We start from the raw sequence: 13,669 nt of genomic DNA, 5'->3' as shown, positions 1-13,669 counted from the left end.
AGCGAATCTAACGCAGTTGATTATCTGGTTCCCTGTGCGTATTCCTTCCTTTTCTACTTCTAGAATCTTCGTTGGCAGTATATTTAGTGAACAGAAATGGTGAAAGACAACAACCTGTCTTACTCTTGCTTTTTCAAACCAGTCAGTTACACCACTTCTTATCTTTATGGTAACTTGCTGTCTTGTACACAACTGCTCCCAGTTCATCTTCTTCAATTTTATAATGTCCATCATGTTGTCCTACTTCATTCGCTCAAAGACCTTTCTAGATGTGTGAAGCACAAACTCATTCAATTTCTTCTTCCTGCTGTTCTTTCACCAAGAACTCTAATTAGTCCAGTAGCAACTGTTGTAAGTGTCTCTCCCTTTTGTAAAAAAAAAAAAAGAAGGTCTCTTTTCCTACGTACTCTTCCATTATACAGGGTTTTCCAGGAGGTCAGGTCAGTATACAGGAATACGATAGGACCGATCACTCGAAGCAAAATAATCTAGGTATGAGATACATACCTTAAGAACTATGAGGACTTCTTCACCTTCGACACTATGAAACATCTCTTCTACTGAACAAGTGCTCATTGTTCTTAAGATTTGCATTGTAGGACCCATGTATATTAAATATTTTTTTCTTGTTTTTCTCCGTACTATCTCCTCCCAAAATATGGATGCAAAGAGCTTCAAGCAGAAGAGGTTTGCTCTACAGCATCGAAGACGGAGAAGTGCTCTAGTTCTTAAAGCATGCATATTAGAGCTCATGTTTACTGAACTGTTTTGCTTCGAATGATCTTTCCTGTCATATCCCTGCATATTGATCAGTCCTTCTGGGACACACAGTGCGTCCCAAGGTCTGCGTAACTAGTCTGAGGCAACCGAAGCACTGCCCTGGGGCAGTCGAGAATGAGGTAGCCAGAAAGAAGTAAATGGAAATAAATAAGGAAAAATTAAAACGGAAAAAGTAGTAAAATCAGCCAATTAAACGAAGTATTTCCCTGTACTAAAAAGTCAAATTTAATTTCGAAAACTATTCTAACGTAAAGGTATTCGAGTCGTTTTGTGAACCTTAGTCAGCAAACTAAGGTGTGTTTAGCACATCTACGTACTCAGTGAAAGCAGATGTAATATGCGGAGTTAAAAACCACAGAAATGTTTCTTGTAACTGAATTTGAAATGATATAAATTTATCGATGCGTTCAATGAAGATTATCTTTACACACAACATCGAAAAATTAAGTTGGTTGCGACCAAAGACAAGTGATTATCAGACTGAAATCATAGTATTTCAACTTCTATCTAAACAGCTTCACCCGTCAGTTGCTGCTGTGAGAGTATTCTCAGAGTACTGTGTTAGATCGGGTGATACACAATAGCGTAAGAAGATATGTGCAAATCATACTTCTGCTACAAATTACTTATCACCGAAATGAAACACAGCTTTAAACAAATGACGACTTCAGTGCCAGGCCTCTTGCACACCGTTTCATTTACCGTAAAACGTAGGCAGTGATAAGAGTCAACATATTAGCAGCTCGAATTCCTGCGACCTCATCGATTCAGCACACTGCACTGGGACTTATGGTACGAAGTACAGTGGCGCGAAAGATGATAGCTGTCCTGCCTTATTTCATAGTACGTAAGCAGAATCAATAATTTCAAAATACATTTAGCTTCGTTTTTAAGACAGCTGCGGCTTAAAAGGTAAATTGGTTTTCACATAAAAATACTGCTTAATGTTTGAAATTCGTTCATAATAATTAGAAATTCTTACTAAGATATGTTATGCATATTTGCATGGAAAACATGTGTTTCAAGACATTACGGTGGCCGGTCGTGGTGGCCGAGCGGTTCTAGGCGCTTCAGTCTGGAACCGCGCGACCGCTACGGTCACAGGTTCGAATCCTGCCTCGGGCATGGATGTGTGTGATGTCCTTAGGTTAATTAGGTTTAAGTAGCTCTTAGATCTAGGGGACTGATGACCTCAGAAGTTAAGTCCCATAGTGCTCAGAGCCATTTGAACCATTTTTGAACATTACGGTGGCACTCAATTTTTTTATACAATGTCAGTAGAGCGATTACAGGAATTATTAGTCACGGAAAATTCGTAGGAGAATGTACAAGGTTAGACAGCTATGAGGTTTGTTGCAGATGGTTGCTTAACTCCTGAAGCTTTTACGCATTCACTTCCATTATTTGTGCGCTCTCTTTTAAAACTGCTGGCTTTACTCCTGAAGTTTTTAAGGATGCACTTCGGTATTGCTTTACAGTACTTTCAACTAAGGTTAGTGTTCCAACCAGATGGTACCGGGACACACTGGGTATTATTTGTTCTCAGGTTACTGGATGGGACCTTACCGGACAGAGAGAACAATAGAGACGGTCCAAAATCGTGGCCACATAATTCACCAGACATAACACCTCTTGACTTTTTTGAGCGGTTTCCTTGAGATAAAGCCTTCAGTTCACCATTTCCTACAGTGAAAACGCTTACGGCTCGAACACAAAATGCTGCGTAGGTGGTGATGGAAGAGATGTTGCCAAAGAGCTGGAGAGAAATTAAATATCGCCTAGACACGTTCTATGGATAAGTAACAAAGGGCATGTGGAAATGCATACGTAAGAACATTATGAGTTTTGAAATTGGCCGCGTAGCTGTATCTAAGAGTAGATCCTTAGAAATAATTTTTTGTAATCAAGGGAAAACTTAATACTCAACTCGTATAATTTGTAATAGAGTATTAAAACTCTCTTGTAATTACATGATTGTAACATTCATGCTTCTCCAACATTAACTGCCTCAGGCAACCCGTAATGAACAGTCTGCATAACTTGTTTCCTGAATCAAATTGCGCTGAATATAACTGCAGAGTCGCATACCTTCAGATTCATTACATGTACATGCCTGCGAGATTTTACTTTATGCTTCCGCAGAAAGGGGAAGTAGATTTGACGCCTTCTTTCCGGGTGCCACTTACTGACGCATCTCAGATGTTTATTGACGACTTACCTTCTGGCTGCTGTCGTTGCTCCGCGTTCTTTCTGTATTTCTTGGTTTTGTTAAGATTTGCTGATTGCGGACAGACACATTCATGTTGTTCGCCAACCCCCGCGTCTCGGACTGTTGCTAAGCAACGGCTTGGGCTATTGCAGAGACACCCTCATTGGATAGAACTGCGTCGCGTCGCGAAATGTTGTTTACTCCAAGAGGATGTGCCGAAAAGAATCACCACAAAATTAAGCAAACTATACAGCTAGAATGGCAGGGTGTAATTAGACTGAGACGACCGGGTCAATGACCGCTAGGATAAGTTGCTTTGGAAAAAATACTGTAAATATATAAATAAATAGAGAGACAGAGTTTTAAACATCGCTGACAGCAGCAATTTTCAGTATATAAGGTATACAGCCAACCGCTTGCATTTGTTTCATATAAAAACTGGACGGACCAGCGATGGGCGGCTGGTTAAATCAGCGTTGTCAGGCGGCGCTGAGCCCTTGTCTTCCATGATGTGTGGCGCAGCCCGCACTCTTCATTGGCGTTATGGTCAGCGCCTACTTGATGCCGTTTCGCGGCGCTGCGCTGGTCGGTGTGCAACAGTCAATGCTTTGGGACTGCACAACTATTCCCAGAGCTGAGCGTTCTTTTTCCGAGCTAAAATATTTTAAAGACTGGTTTAAGCTGAGTCAGAAATTATTATTCAGTTTTGAAATAATGTCAATAGGAGAAAGGTTACGCGAATGGTCGCAGATTTGATTGAGTGGAGAGAAAGTGGAACAGAAACGTGGAAAAATCTTAACCTACAGAACTCGAACCAATATGCCATACGTCTCTCAAGAACGTCCTTGGAAAACTGGAAGACTATGTTTCAGCGTAGAAATCGTTATGTTTTTTCAGCCCCGTACGTGTCTGTGTAGATAAATTATGGAAAAAATCGCTCACGTACAGGAGCCCATCCGTGAGACGGAGAGGAGCAGACTTTCATATACGATTCAGTAAAATGTATCCTTTACCAGGCAGTCTACAGTGATTCGCAAAGACCAAAATTTTCTACCACAGCTTACTTTGCCACTCAGATTCGACCGACACCGGCGACATACTGTCGGGCCACCCTGTTAAGCTTTGCTCTGAACGCGGCCTGATACCCCAGTAAGTAATCTTTCTACATTCAGTGACGTCTTATTAGTCAGTTTTATTATGTAACTCAGTTTGAATAATTTTACTAGAACAAAATGTGAAGAACGATTATTTCTTCTCCCTTCGAATGTTACGGAAATTTTATTGCCTGCGTATCTTCCAAGTATTTCAGTTCTTGACGCACCGTTTTGTATCCTTCTTAGTGCAGGGATATCGATGGGCTCACCTTTCCCGGACTAATGGGTTTGCCTTCACTTGTAACCTCTTGTGTATACGTCATTCACTTGCGCCATCATGTCCATCATAGCTTGTGACCATCACGCCGTTCTCCCTGTCGAACCTTCGGAAAAATGGAAAACTGGCCTCCGTGTTCGTATCTGAATTTGTCTGCTTCGCCACCTTTGAAGTTGAACAGTCCGAATCTATTGGCCTGATTTCGACGTAGATTGGTCGCCTCAACCTAAAATTTTCAGTTTCATATTATTAAAAGCAATAAACAATAATTCAGTTTCTAATAATCTCAAGTTATTAAGTAAATTTACATTCTGTAATTTGCATGGGCAGAGGAATGGCATACACTGAGAGACAAAGAAAGTGAAGCACACAGGAGGAAAAGACGAAACGAAATTACACTTCGCAGGCTGAGAGGGTGTGTGACGTCATTTCACTAACTGCAAAATCGAGAAAAATTTGCAATGAACTTGGCAGTACGAGTCAGCATGTCAGAATGACGCCGTACTCTCTCCGGCCTGGGAGCAAGCACTGATTCGGTTCAGGTGCCGTAAAGCCGTTTTTCGTTTGTTTATTTACAACATGTTCCTTTACACACTATTTGTAATGCCGCATGCGTGTACATTGTGTGTGTTTTGTGTAGTGCAATGATGATGATGTTGACGATGAGAAGGTTATGGGTGAAAACTGGTGCCAACACGTAGCCTATGGGGACCGCCAAGCTTAACGACACCATCCGATGGACGAGTCACCATCAAAAGCGTCACATTCCCTAACTTCATGAGACACTGCGGAGAGGTTAAACCAGGACGCTGGTGCTATGTCTGGCGATCAGGAACTTCACGCCACCTCCTCTTTTCCCTTACCGGCCAAATACTGGCAGGAGTCGTAAATCCGTTGTATCCTCTCCTGAAGCAACTTGATCCACAACTGTTGTAACTAGTTCTTCAAATCCTGGATAATGGCACTGGTACGGATTTGAGGTTCGAACTCGTCTCACACATGTCCTATCAGGGATACACCTGGGGATATTGATGGCCACGGGAGTACTTCAGCATCATACAGACAGTTCACAGAGACAGGTGCCAGGTGTGGACGTCCATTGTAATGTTGTAAAATGACACTACAACACTATCGCATGAGAGACAGCACATAACGACACAATGTGTCTGTGGCGTGCCGTTGTGCCCTCAGTCACTAAAAGTTGTAACCAGAAGTCACACTTAATGGCTGCCTACGCCTTGATGCCAGAAGTAATATCGCTGTGCGTCTCTAGAACAGTGCAAGAATGGAACCTCTCCCAAGATCACCGCCATACTCGCCTACGATGGTCATTCTGGAAAATGCCGAACCACGATTTATCGCTGAACACAACGCTACGCTGCAGTCATGGACTGTGCGGCTGGTCCCAGTGGAGGTTCGAGTCCTCCCTCGGGCATGGGTGTGTGTGTTCGTCCTTAGGATAATTTAGGTTAAGTACTGTGTAGGCTTAGGGACTGATACCTTAAGAGTTAAGTCCCATTAGATTTCATACACATTTGAACATTTTTGTACAATACAACGGTATTCACTAGCCATTCATGCTTCCCGGTCACAGCACCAGTAAAACGGAGTCCCTTGTGTTATGGTGTTCGTCGTAACCTACGCACGGGATGGAAATTTCATAATCTGACAGCTAGTAGTCTTCGACCGATGGCGCGGTATGACACAGAATGCTACGAGGAGTCCCTAACCTCTTCTCGGGTGGTGCGCTCAGGTGTGAAGCGACTGCCACGTCCTTGGCACACAATACGGCGATCCTCTCCTGTGGTCGTCTGACGTGGTCGACCGGGACCTTGACGATGAGTCTGCCTACCCTCGCCTGTCCGTACGGTATAACATCGGGCCCCTGTCACATCCGAACGTCCCACAAATCTGGATATTGCACAATTCGACGTGAATGGCAAATGGAGACCTACATCGAGGCCACTTTCAACACCGCCCCGTTCTGATAACGCTGTCACACACGAGTACACGGCATGTCCGTATCCCTCACAGTGGTGACTCAACACGTGGCGCTGTTCACGCATCTTGTGTACACTACCAGCTCTGGTAACAACACAGAAGACGCACAGCGCTAATGCAGTCCGGTGGCCGTTCTACTTGCCACAGAGAATTGCAACTCTAATCATTTACATTAAAAAATGTTTCGTGGGTATTCCCTTTTTTTATCACGCTTTAGCATATCCATATCTAAACTTATTTTGATGTTAAATTCATGTCATAGGCCTCAAGATACATTGTGCGACATAGCTCTATCAGTATACCGGTACCGATAATGTTATTGAGACGAGTAGAGTCTTGTACCTGGTCTTCAACCAGCAACATACTAACGTACGGTATCAACGAATTCTTAGCCCTCTTTCATAGTAACAGAATCTGTTGGCTCCAAGTGCTCATAAAAAGAAACGTAGAGTGAACAATGGAAAACTGTGCACGCATTGTGTACCGTGGCAGCCCGGCAAAGACTGCCTGTTGTCTTTTCTCTGCAAGGAGCATAGGTCAGCAGCGGCGCTGCTGTCTCGGAGAGAGTGTATCTGCGGCCCAGGCAATTGTATGCTGATGGCTCTCTCCACTCCTCCCTATCTCGCGGCCACCATCTCCGGATGTTCTACGGCGTACACATCAACCGCCGCGTTCAGGAAGTGCCGCGGCGTACTACAGTGGGATGACGTCATTGTCCGCGCGCTTACGTCAGGCTTAGTTTATGAAAACTACTGCACGTGATGCATCTGTAACTTTGTTCACAGCGAAGAAACATCAATATGCAACATATGTATTTATTCTGTTTCTCGACTACTAATTCGCATACAGGTTTGTGTAACTTCCTGGCAGATTAAAACTGTGTGCCGGACCGAGACTCGAACTCAGGACCTTTGTCTTTCGCGAGCAAGTGCTCTGCCATCTGAGCTACCCAAGCACGACTCACGCCCCGTCCTCACAGCCTTACTTCTGCCAGTTTCTCGTCTCCTACCTTCCAAACATCACAGAAGAGTTGGTTTAAGTGTTAGCCAAGCTAATATGCCTAATTTGGTGGATTTCGCATTTATATTTGAGTATTACGAACATATGCAGTTTCAGTAACAAAAAATGGTTGAAATGGCTCTGAGAACTATGGGACGTAACATCTGAGGTCATCAGTCCCCTAGAACTTAGAACGGCTTAAACCTAACTAACCTAAGGACATCACACACATCCATGCCCAAGGCAGGATTCGAACTTGAGAACGTAGAGGTCGCGCGGTTCCAGACTGAAGCGCCTAGAACCGCTCGGCCACCCCGGCCGGCTTTAAGTAACACACCGCATTAAAGATGTCTCCAAAACGCATCACCTCTAGTTAGGTTTGTTGTAATAAAGTGTTTAGAAATGTGTCGTATTTGATTATATATGCTACCAATTCATACTGTGCTCTGTTTATATTCATAGTATGGTACAGTTAGTAAAACAAAAAAAGGATCGTTACAACAGAGGCACAATGCACTGACGTAAATAAACTTACTAATAATATACTTCATCCCACTGTCCGCATGCAAGCAAATTCTTAGAAGCTGAAGTTAAAGATACGTTTCACGCTCGTATTTCCTACAATTATTAGTTAAACTGTCTCTCGGTTGTGACACATATATTACTGTAATGTAGTGCACTCTAGCGAGACATTCACAAACTTAGCGTACCTTTCCTACAATGGACAGAACTGCCAATGTCAGCAATGCAAAAATATGTTTAACACTGTCAGAACATTAATACAGAATGCCGATTCAAGACACATGGCAGCTTAATATACTCAGTCCGTCTGCTTAGCTGGGTGGTACCGTGCTCGCCTCCCGTGCAAGCGGGCCCGGGTTCGATTCCCGGGCAGGTTGGAGATTTTCTCAGCTCTGGGACGGGGTGTTGTGTTGTCCTCATCATCATTTCATCCTCATTACCGGCGCGCAAGTTGCTCAATGTGGTGTCGTCTGAAATACGACTTGCACTTGGCGGCCGAACTTCCCGGGATGGGGTAACCCGGCCAACGATGCCATAGGCTTATTTCATTTCATAGATTCTCAAAGACAGGGAGTCGAGAGTGCTGGTTAACCCACTCTGTCGATTGACTTTCGAGCAGTCGAACGTGACGAGCACGTGGAAATTGATACGACATCCTTAGACTACACTACGGTGTCGGCGGCATCTTTGTCGCCCGCACCTTTCCCGCCAAGCGCCGCCCACGGCTACGCCAGACACGGCAGTTGCGAACCTCCCGCCAAAGCGCCGCCGGGTGAAATCGCACTTCTTCGCTCGCCGTTCTCCGAGGAATAGCGCGATGCATGCACTCCACCAGAAGACGTGGAAGTCACGTAATTTCACTGCACGGGACTCTGATTGGTCGGCGCATCCTTTTAAGCTGGCACAATTGAGAGCACGCTCAGATATTGCGCATCTACAGACTTAGCAGCATTAGCGTGGAAGACTGCAGTGAGAACAATGCGTCAAAGTAGCACGATGCTATTACACATTACTATGTATCAATGACTCATATAAGTCTATCAGCATTCAAGAATATTTATTACAATCAAGAACATAATATCATTGTATATAACTCAGCGCCACAGAAGAACCTGCGGCATTTTAAGTTGTGTATAACTCAATTATTAAGCTACAGAGTGTAAACAAATTTATTAATGTGTTTCCTACTTGTAGATGTCTCGTTGTATTTAGTGGCCACCTCAGCTACCGCTTCAACACATACAAACTGAGCCTTCTGAAAGGCCGTAAGATCTTTACACCGTTCAAGCCACGTCGGCATACGTTTGTTAATGGAGCCAAGGGGAATTTCACGGCGCAGACTTAGAACTATGTACCACATGCTCCAAAAACATCACTGATTACCAGCAGTTCCAGAAAAGTTGACTGTCATGATCTAAATAAGTGTGGGAAACATTGGAAATGCGTTATGATATTTTAAACTCTGTAATACGTTGTTGCTATTCCATGTATCTTCCCCTGATAACACAAAATCCACACCAGCTCCTTCTATCAGCCGAATATTGTACCTCAAGAGTGTTGTGAAGTTTGCTGATTTTCAGACTTTCATCAAGTAAGGTCCAAGTACTACGCAAGGAAAGGCAGTAAAGATATATCGCTTCTGCCGCCTGACGGGTATGAAAATAATGATAAATGTAGACTAAGTGGTATAGGCCCTGATCAAGAAACTTTCATAAAAATGCGCTTGCAATATACATCCAGTTGCTTTGGTACAGACTTACATTTTTTCTAGTAAGTACAGTCTCTCCATACGTGCTAGAACCATTGTGTGGAATAAGAAAGCATTGGTTGGCTGATTAATTTGGTGAGTGGACGAAGCAATGGGGTCATCGTTCACATCGGATTAGGGAAGGACGGGGAAGGAAGTCGGCCCCACCCTTTCAAAGGAACCATCCCGATATTTGCCTGAAGCGGTTTAGGGAAATCACGGACAACCTATATCAGGATGGCCGGAAGAAGGTTTGAACCGTCGTCCTCCCGAATGCGAGTCCAGTATGCTAAACACTGCGCCACCTCGCTCGGTTGATATAAACATGCAGCGTTTATCCAAAAGTCAAACGATACGATCATTTGGATTGCTACTGCTATGTTGCAGAAATTGCGCTGCTGTCCGCACGTCGTACGGAGTCGGCGGTTCGCATGAAATAGGAGGTCTTGGATGTTCGCATGAAAGTTGAGCTCAGCGTGGGCCAGTGGTGCACTATCACTGTGTTCAATAGCTGCCGGATTGTGGTTGTGGTGCTCGCCGCACGGGGCACTACATTCCCGAGCTCGTGTAGGTACTGGACGTCTCACGTGATACCCTGTGTAGAGTGTACCGTGAGTACCCGTATTCGTAGAAATCCGCTGCCACCACCTGAGCCAACTTTCATAGGCAACAACGTGATGATGATACGGTAGCTGTTGATTTTCAGACCGCTTGCCGACTTGGGGTAAAAATGCTACCGCCACACACCTTTGCAGGCTGCACACCAGAATACCGGGATATCGTGGGAGCAACAATACCCCTACTGGAAGCTCGACGCACGAAAAATTTCGTAACACATTTTTCACATTTTATACCACAAAATTTCTTTATATTTATGACCAGTTTCGTCTTGTGGCACATGTACCATGTGGTGTTACAGTGAGTTTAAATAAATGTAAAGTTCGTCTTGACTGATGACTCATGATGCATGCTGGTAGACGACAATAGTAAGGCATTCAGAAGAGATGATGAATTCTATTGGGCAACATAGTGCTGGTGAACCAGGGTGAACTTTACATGGAATGAAAGAAGTCATGGATAGGTCTGCTGTTATCTGTCAGCGACAGAGAGTACACAAACCTACTGTTAGATCATTAATATCCGCTAGTTCACCTAACATCCAAGATGATAACAGTACCTTCAGCAAAATCCACCACGCCATCGTTCAAGTTTTTCATCAGAATGTTCTGCGGAACTCTGGTGAGATTAGGATGCTTGTTCACCTCTTCATATTCTCTAACGCTCCTCCTCATTCCAACTCGGCATATCGGGTTCACACTTCAGAAAGACGTGTCGGTCTTGAACTCAGCTCCAGCGGATATCCAGAAAGAATAGGCGGCGGGTGAGTGGGCATGAATAGAAATCGTGCCCGAAACCCCTACCCAAAACTTTCGGTGCGCTGTCTACTCTGTGTCACAATCCGTTGATCCATTCAGCGTGGTGATGGATGTTGCCATAAGGTACGATGTGGTTGTTGCTAATTCGGCTGCTCATCGGTATAGCTTCCACGGATGCTTCTACAATTCTTACTCTCTGATGTTTTCTCCAATCTTTTCCTCTCCTGTGCCTACCTTTTCATCTCAGAGTATCAATTGCAACTTATCACATCAATTATTTGCTCGATGTATTCCAATCTCTGTCTTCCTCTACAGTTTTTACCTTATTCAGCTCCCTGTAGTACCACAGAAGTTTTTCCTTATGCCTTAATAAATGTCCTGTCGTCCCGTCTCTTTTTCTCGACAGTGTTATTAGCCGCATGTACCAATCAAACTTGTTGTTCTATAGTCATTATATTATTAGTAACGCTGGTAAATGCACGAGGAAAACTAGTAGATTCGAAGCGTTTCTCGTATTCTGAATTAGGATGAAGGTTAAACTTCCTGGCAGATAAAAACTGTGTGCAATCTCATTTTGTTCCCTTTTGTTCGTTGCATCTGCTCGAGGCGGACGTCGTAAGACATTCGTTTAAGTTCGTTGTTGATCGATTAACTCAGTTTTTTATTACAGAGGGCAGCTAATCCTCTGACCGAACACGCTGAGCTACCGTGCCGGTGTGAGCTACCCAAGCACGACTCACGCCCCGTCCTCACAGCCTTGCTTCTGCCAGTACCTCGTGTCCTACATTCCAAACTTCGCAGAAGCTCTCCTGCGAACCTTTCAGAACTTCCGCAGTATGAAAACTACAACCCGCATTGGGAATAATATGTCGGAGACGTCAAGAAGATGGAAGCTTAAACGATAATTACTTTCCTTTACTAAAAAAGAATTCAAAGTAAATTCGTGTCGAGCTGAGTGCAGTTTATGGGGTCCATGTCTCTGTGTATGAGGCCGGCCGCTGTGGAAGAGCGGTTCTAGGCACTGCAGTGTGGAACCACGCGACCGCTACGGTCGCAGGTTCGAATCCTGCCTCGGGCATGGATGTGTGTGATGTCCTTAGGTTAGTTAGGTTTGAGTAGTTCTAAGTTCTAGGCGACTGATGACCTCAGATGTTAAGTCCCGTAGTGCTCAGAGTCATATGAACCATTTCTGTGTATGAGACTGGTATTAGGTGACGTAGTCATTACACTGCGAGGAAGAAGTCAGCAAAATGATGCTACAAATGGAACTCGTCTTTTAACGAGGAATTGGATTTTAACCATAGAACTGGACTCTCTGTGTGACTCGCGAAAATGAGAATAATGCCTCACGTAAGCAAGGTGTCGCGCAACCTTACATAGAGATAAACTTCAGGTTAAATAATAATAAAAAAATTGTGTCTAAATAGCGTAGCGTGTGATTGTACAAATACATTGTAATTAATATGAAAATTTTGTTTTAATGTTACAGAAGTTTTCTTGAGAGCAATTAGCTTACAACTGGTCTGAACTCAGAAACGCTGGATTACGCGCAATGGATGCTGAAGACCGCCCACTGATGCAGGTAGCTGCAGAAGTTAAGGACAGCCTAAATCGAGCATTGTTGAAGAGTTCCTTTGCTTTTTATAGTCCTCACTGATTATCAGAATGGTTTTCTGAAATCAGTTGAATTTTGTGTTTGTAGTCGACTGGATATATTGGTCGGCGGGGTAAGGTAACCTAGCTGCTAACAGAGAACAATATTTGGAATGAACTGGATACATGTTGTTATTCACAGTAGCTGAATTCCACTTAGGATTCAATGTGCCTAATGGGATATTATGTTAAGGAACAAATAGTGGTGATTAGTCAATAGTGAGATAAAATGTTGTAAGATTGGTAATTGTATCGATCATTATCTGGACTTGCGCTATCCGGAATTCATCATTAATCTATAGGCAGCACTGTACCTAGTGAGAACAGTGCCTGTTTCTGTCCATTCATATTGTGAGTGTGTGTTATTTTTAGTGTTGAAATAGACTAAGTAGTATTTGTACGGTGAAATGGAAAGTACTAACAGCGATTTCGGGATAGATCGAAATGTATTAGGATGTGTGTGTGATACTAATTCCCACATAGAACTGTTTTACTTGTCGATACTCGATTTGTACGTGGTCGATAACCTTTCGCTCCCTTACTTTTATCCGTGTTGCCTTCATAATTTCAAAACCTTTCTCTAAATGTACGATTGTATAAAAATCAGACAGCAGTTATAAGAATCGAAGGACATGAAAAGGTAGCAGTAGTTACCGAATCTGTATTTGAGGAAGCGGTAATGGAAACCGAAGAAAAATTAGGAGAAGGAATTAAAGTTCACGGAAAATAAAATAAAAATTTGAGATTTGCTGAGGACATTTTAATTCTGTCAGAGACAGTAAGGGACTTGGAAGAGCAGTTGAACGAAATGGATAGTATATTGAAATGAAGTTATTAGATGAGCATCAACAGAAGTAATGTAGTCAAATCAAATCAGGTCGTGCTGAGAGAGTATTAGTCTAGGAAATGGGAAACTAAAAGTAACAGATGAGTTTTGCTGGTTGGGAAGAAAATAAATGATGGCCAATGTAGAGAGGATATAGAATTCACACTGGCTATAGCAAGGAAACC

Source organism: Schistocerca cancellata, chromosome 1 (genome assembly GCF_023864275.1).
Source record: "Schistocerca cancellata isolate TAMUIC-IGC-003103 chromosome 1, iqSchCanc2.1, whole genome shotgun sequence".
NCBI classification, from domain to species: domain Eukaryota; kingdom Metazoa; phylum Arthropoda; class Insecta; order Orthoptera; family Acrididae; genus Schistocerca; species Schistocerca cancellata.
This window is presented reverse-complemented; position numbering follows the sequence as displayed.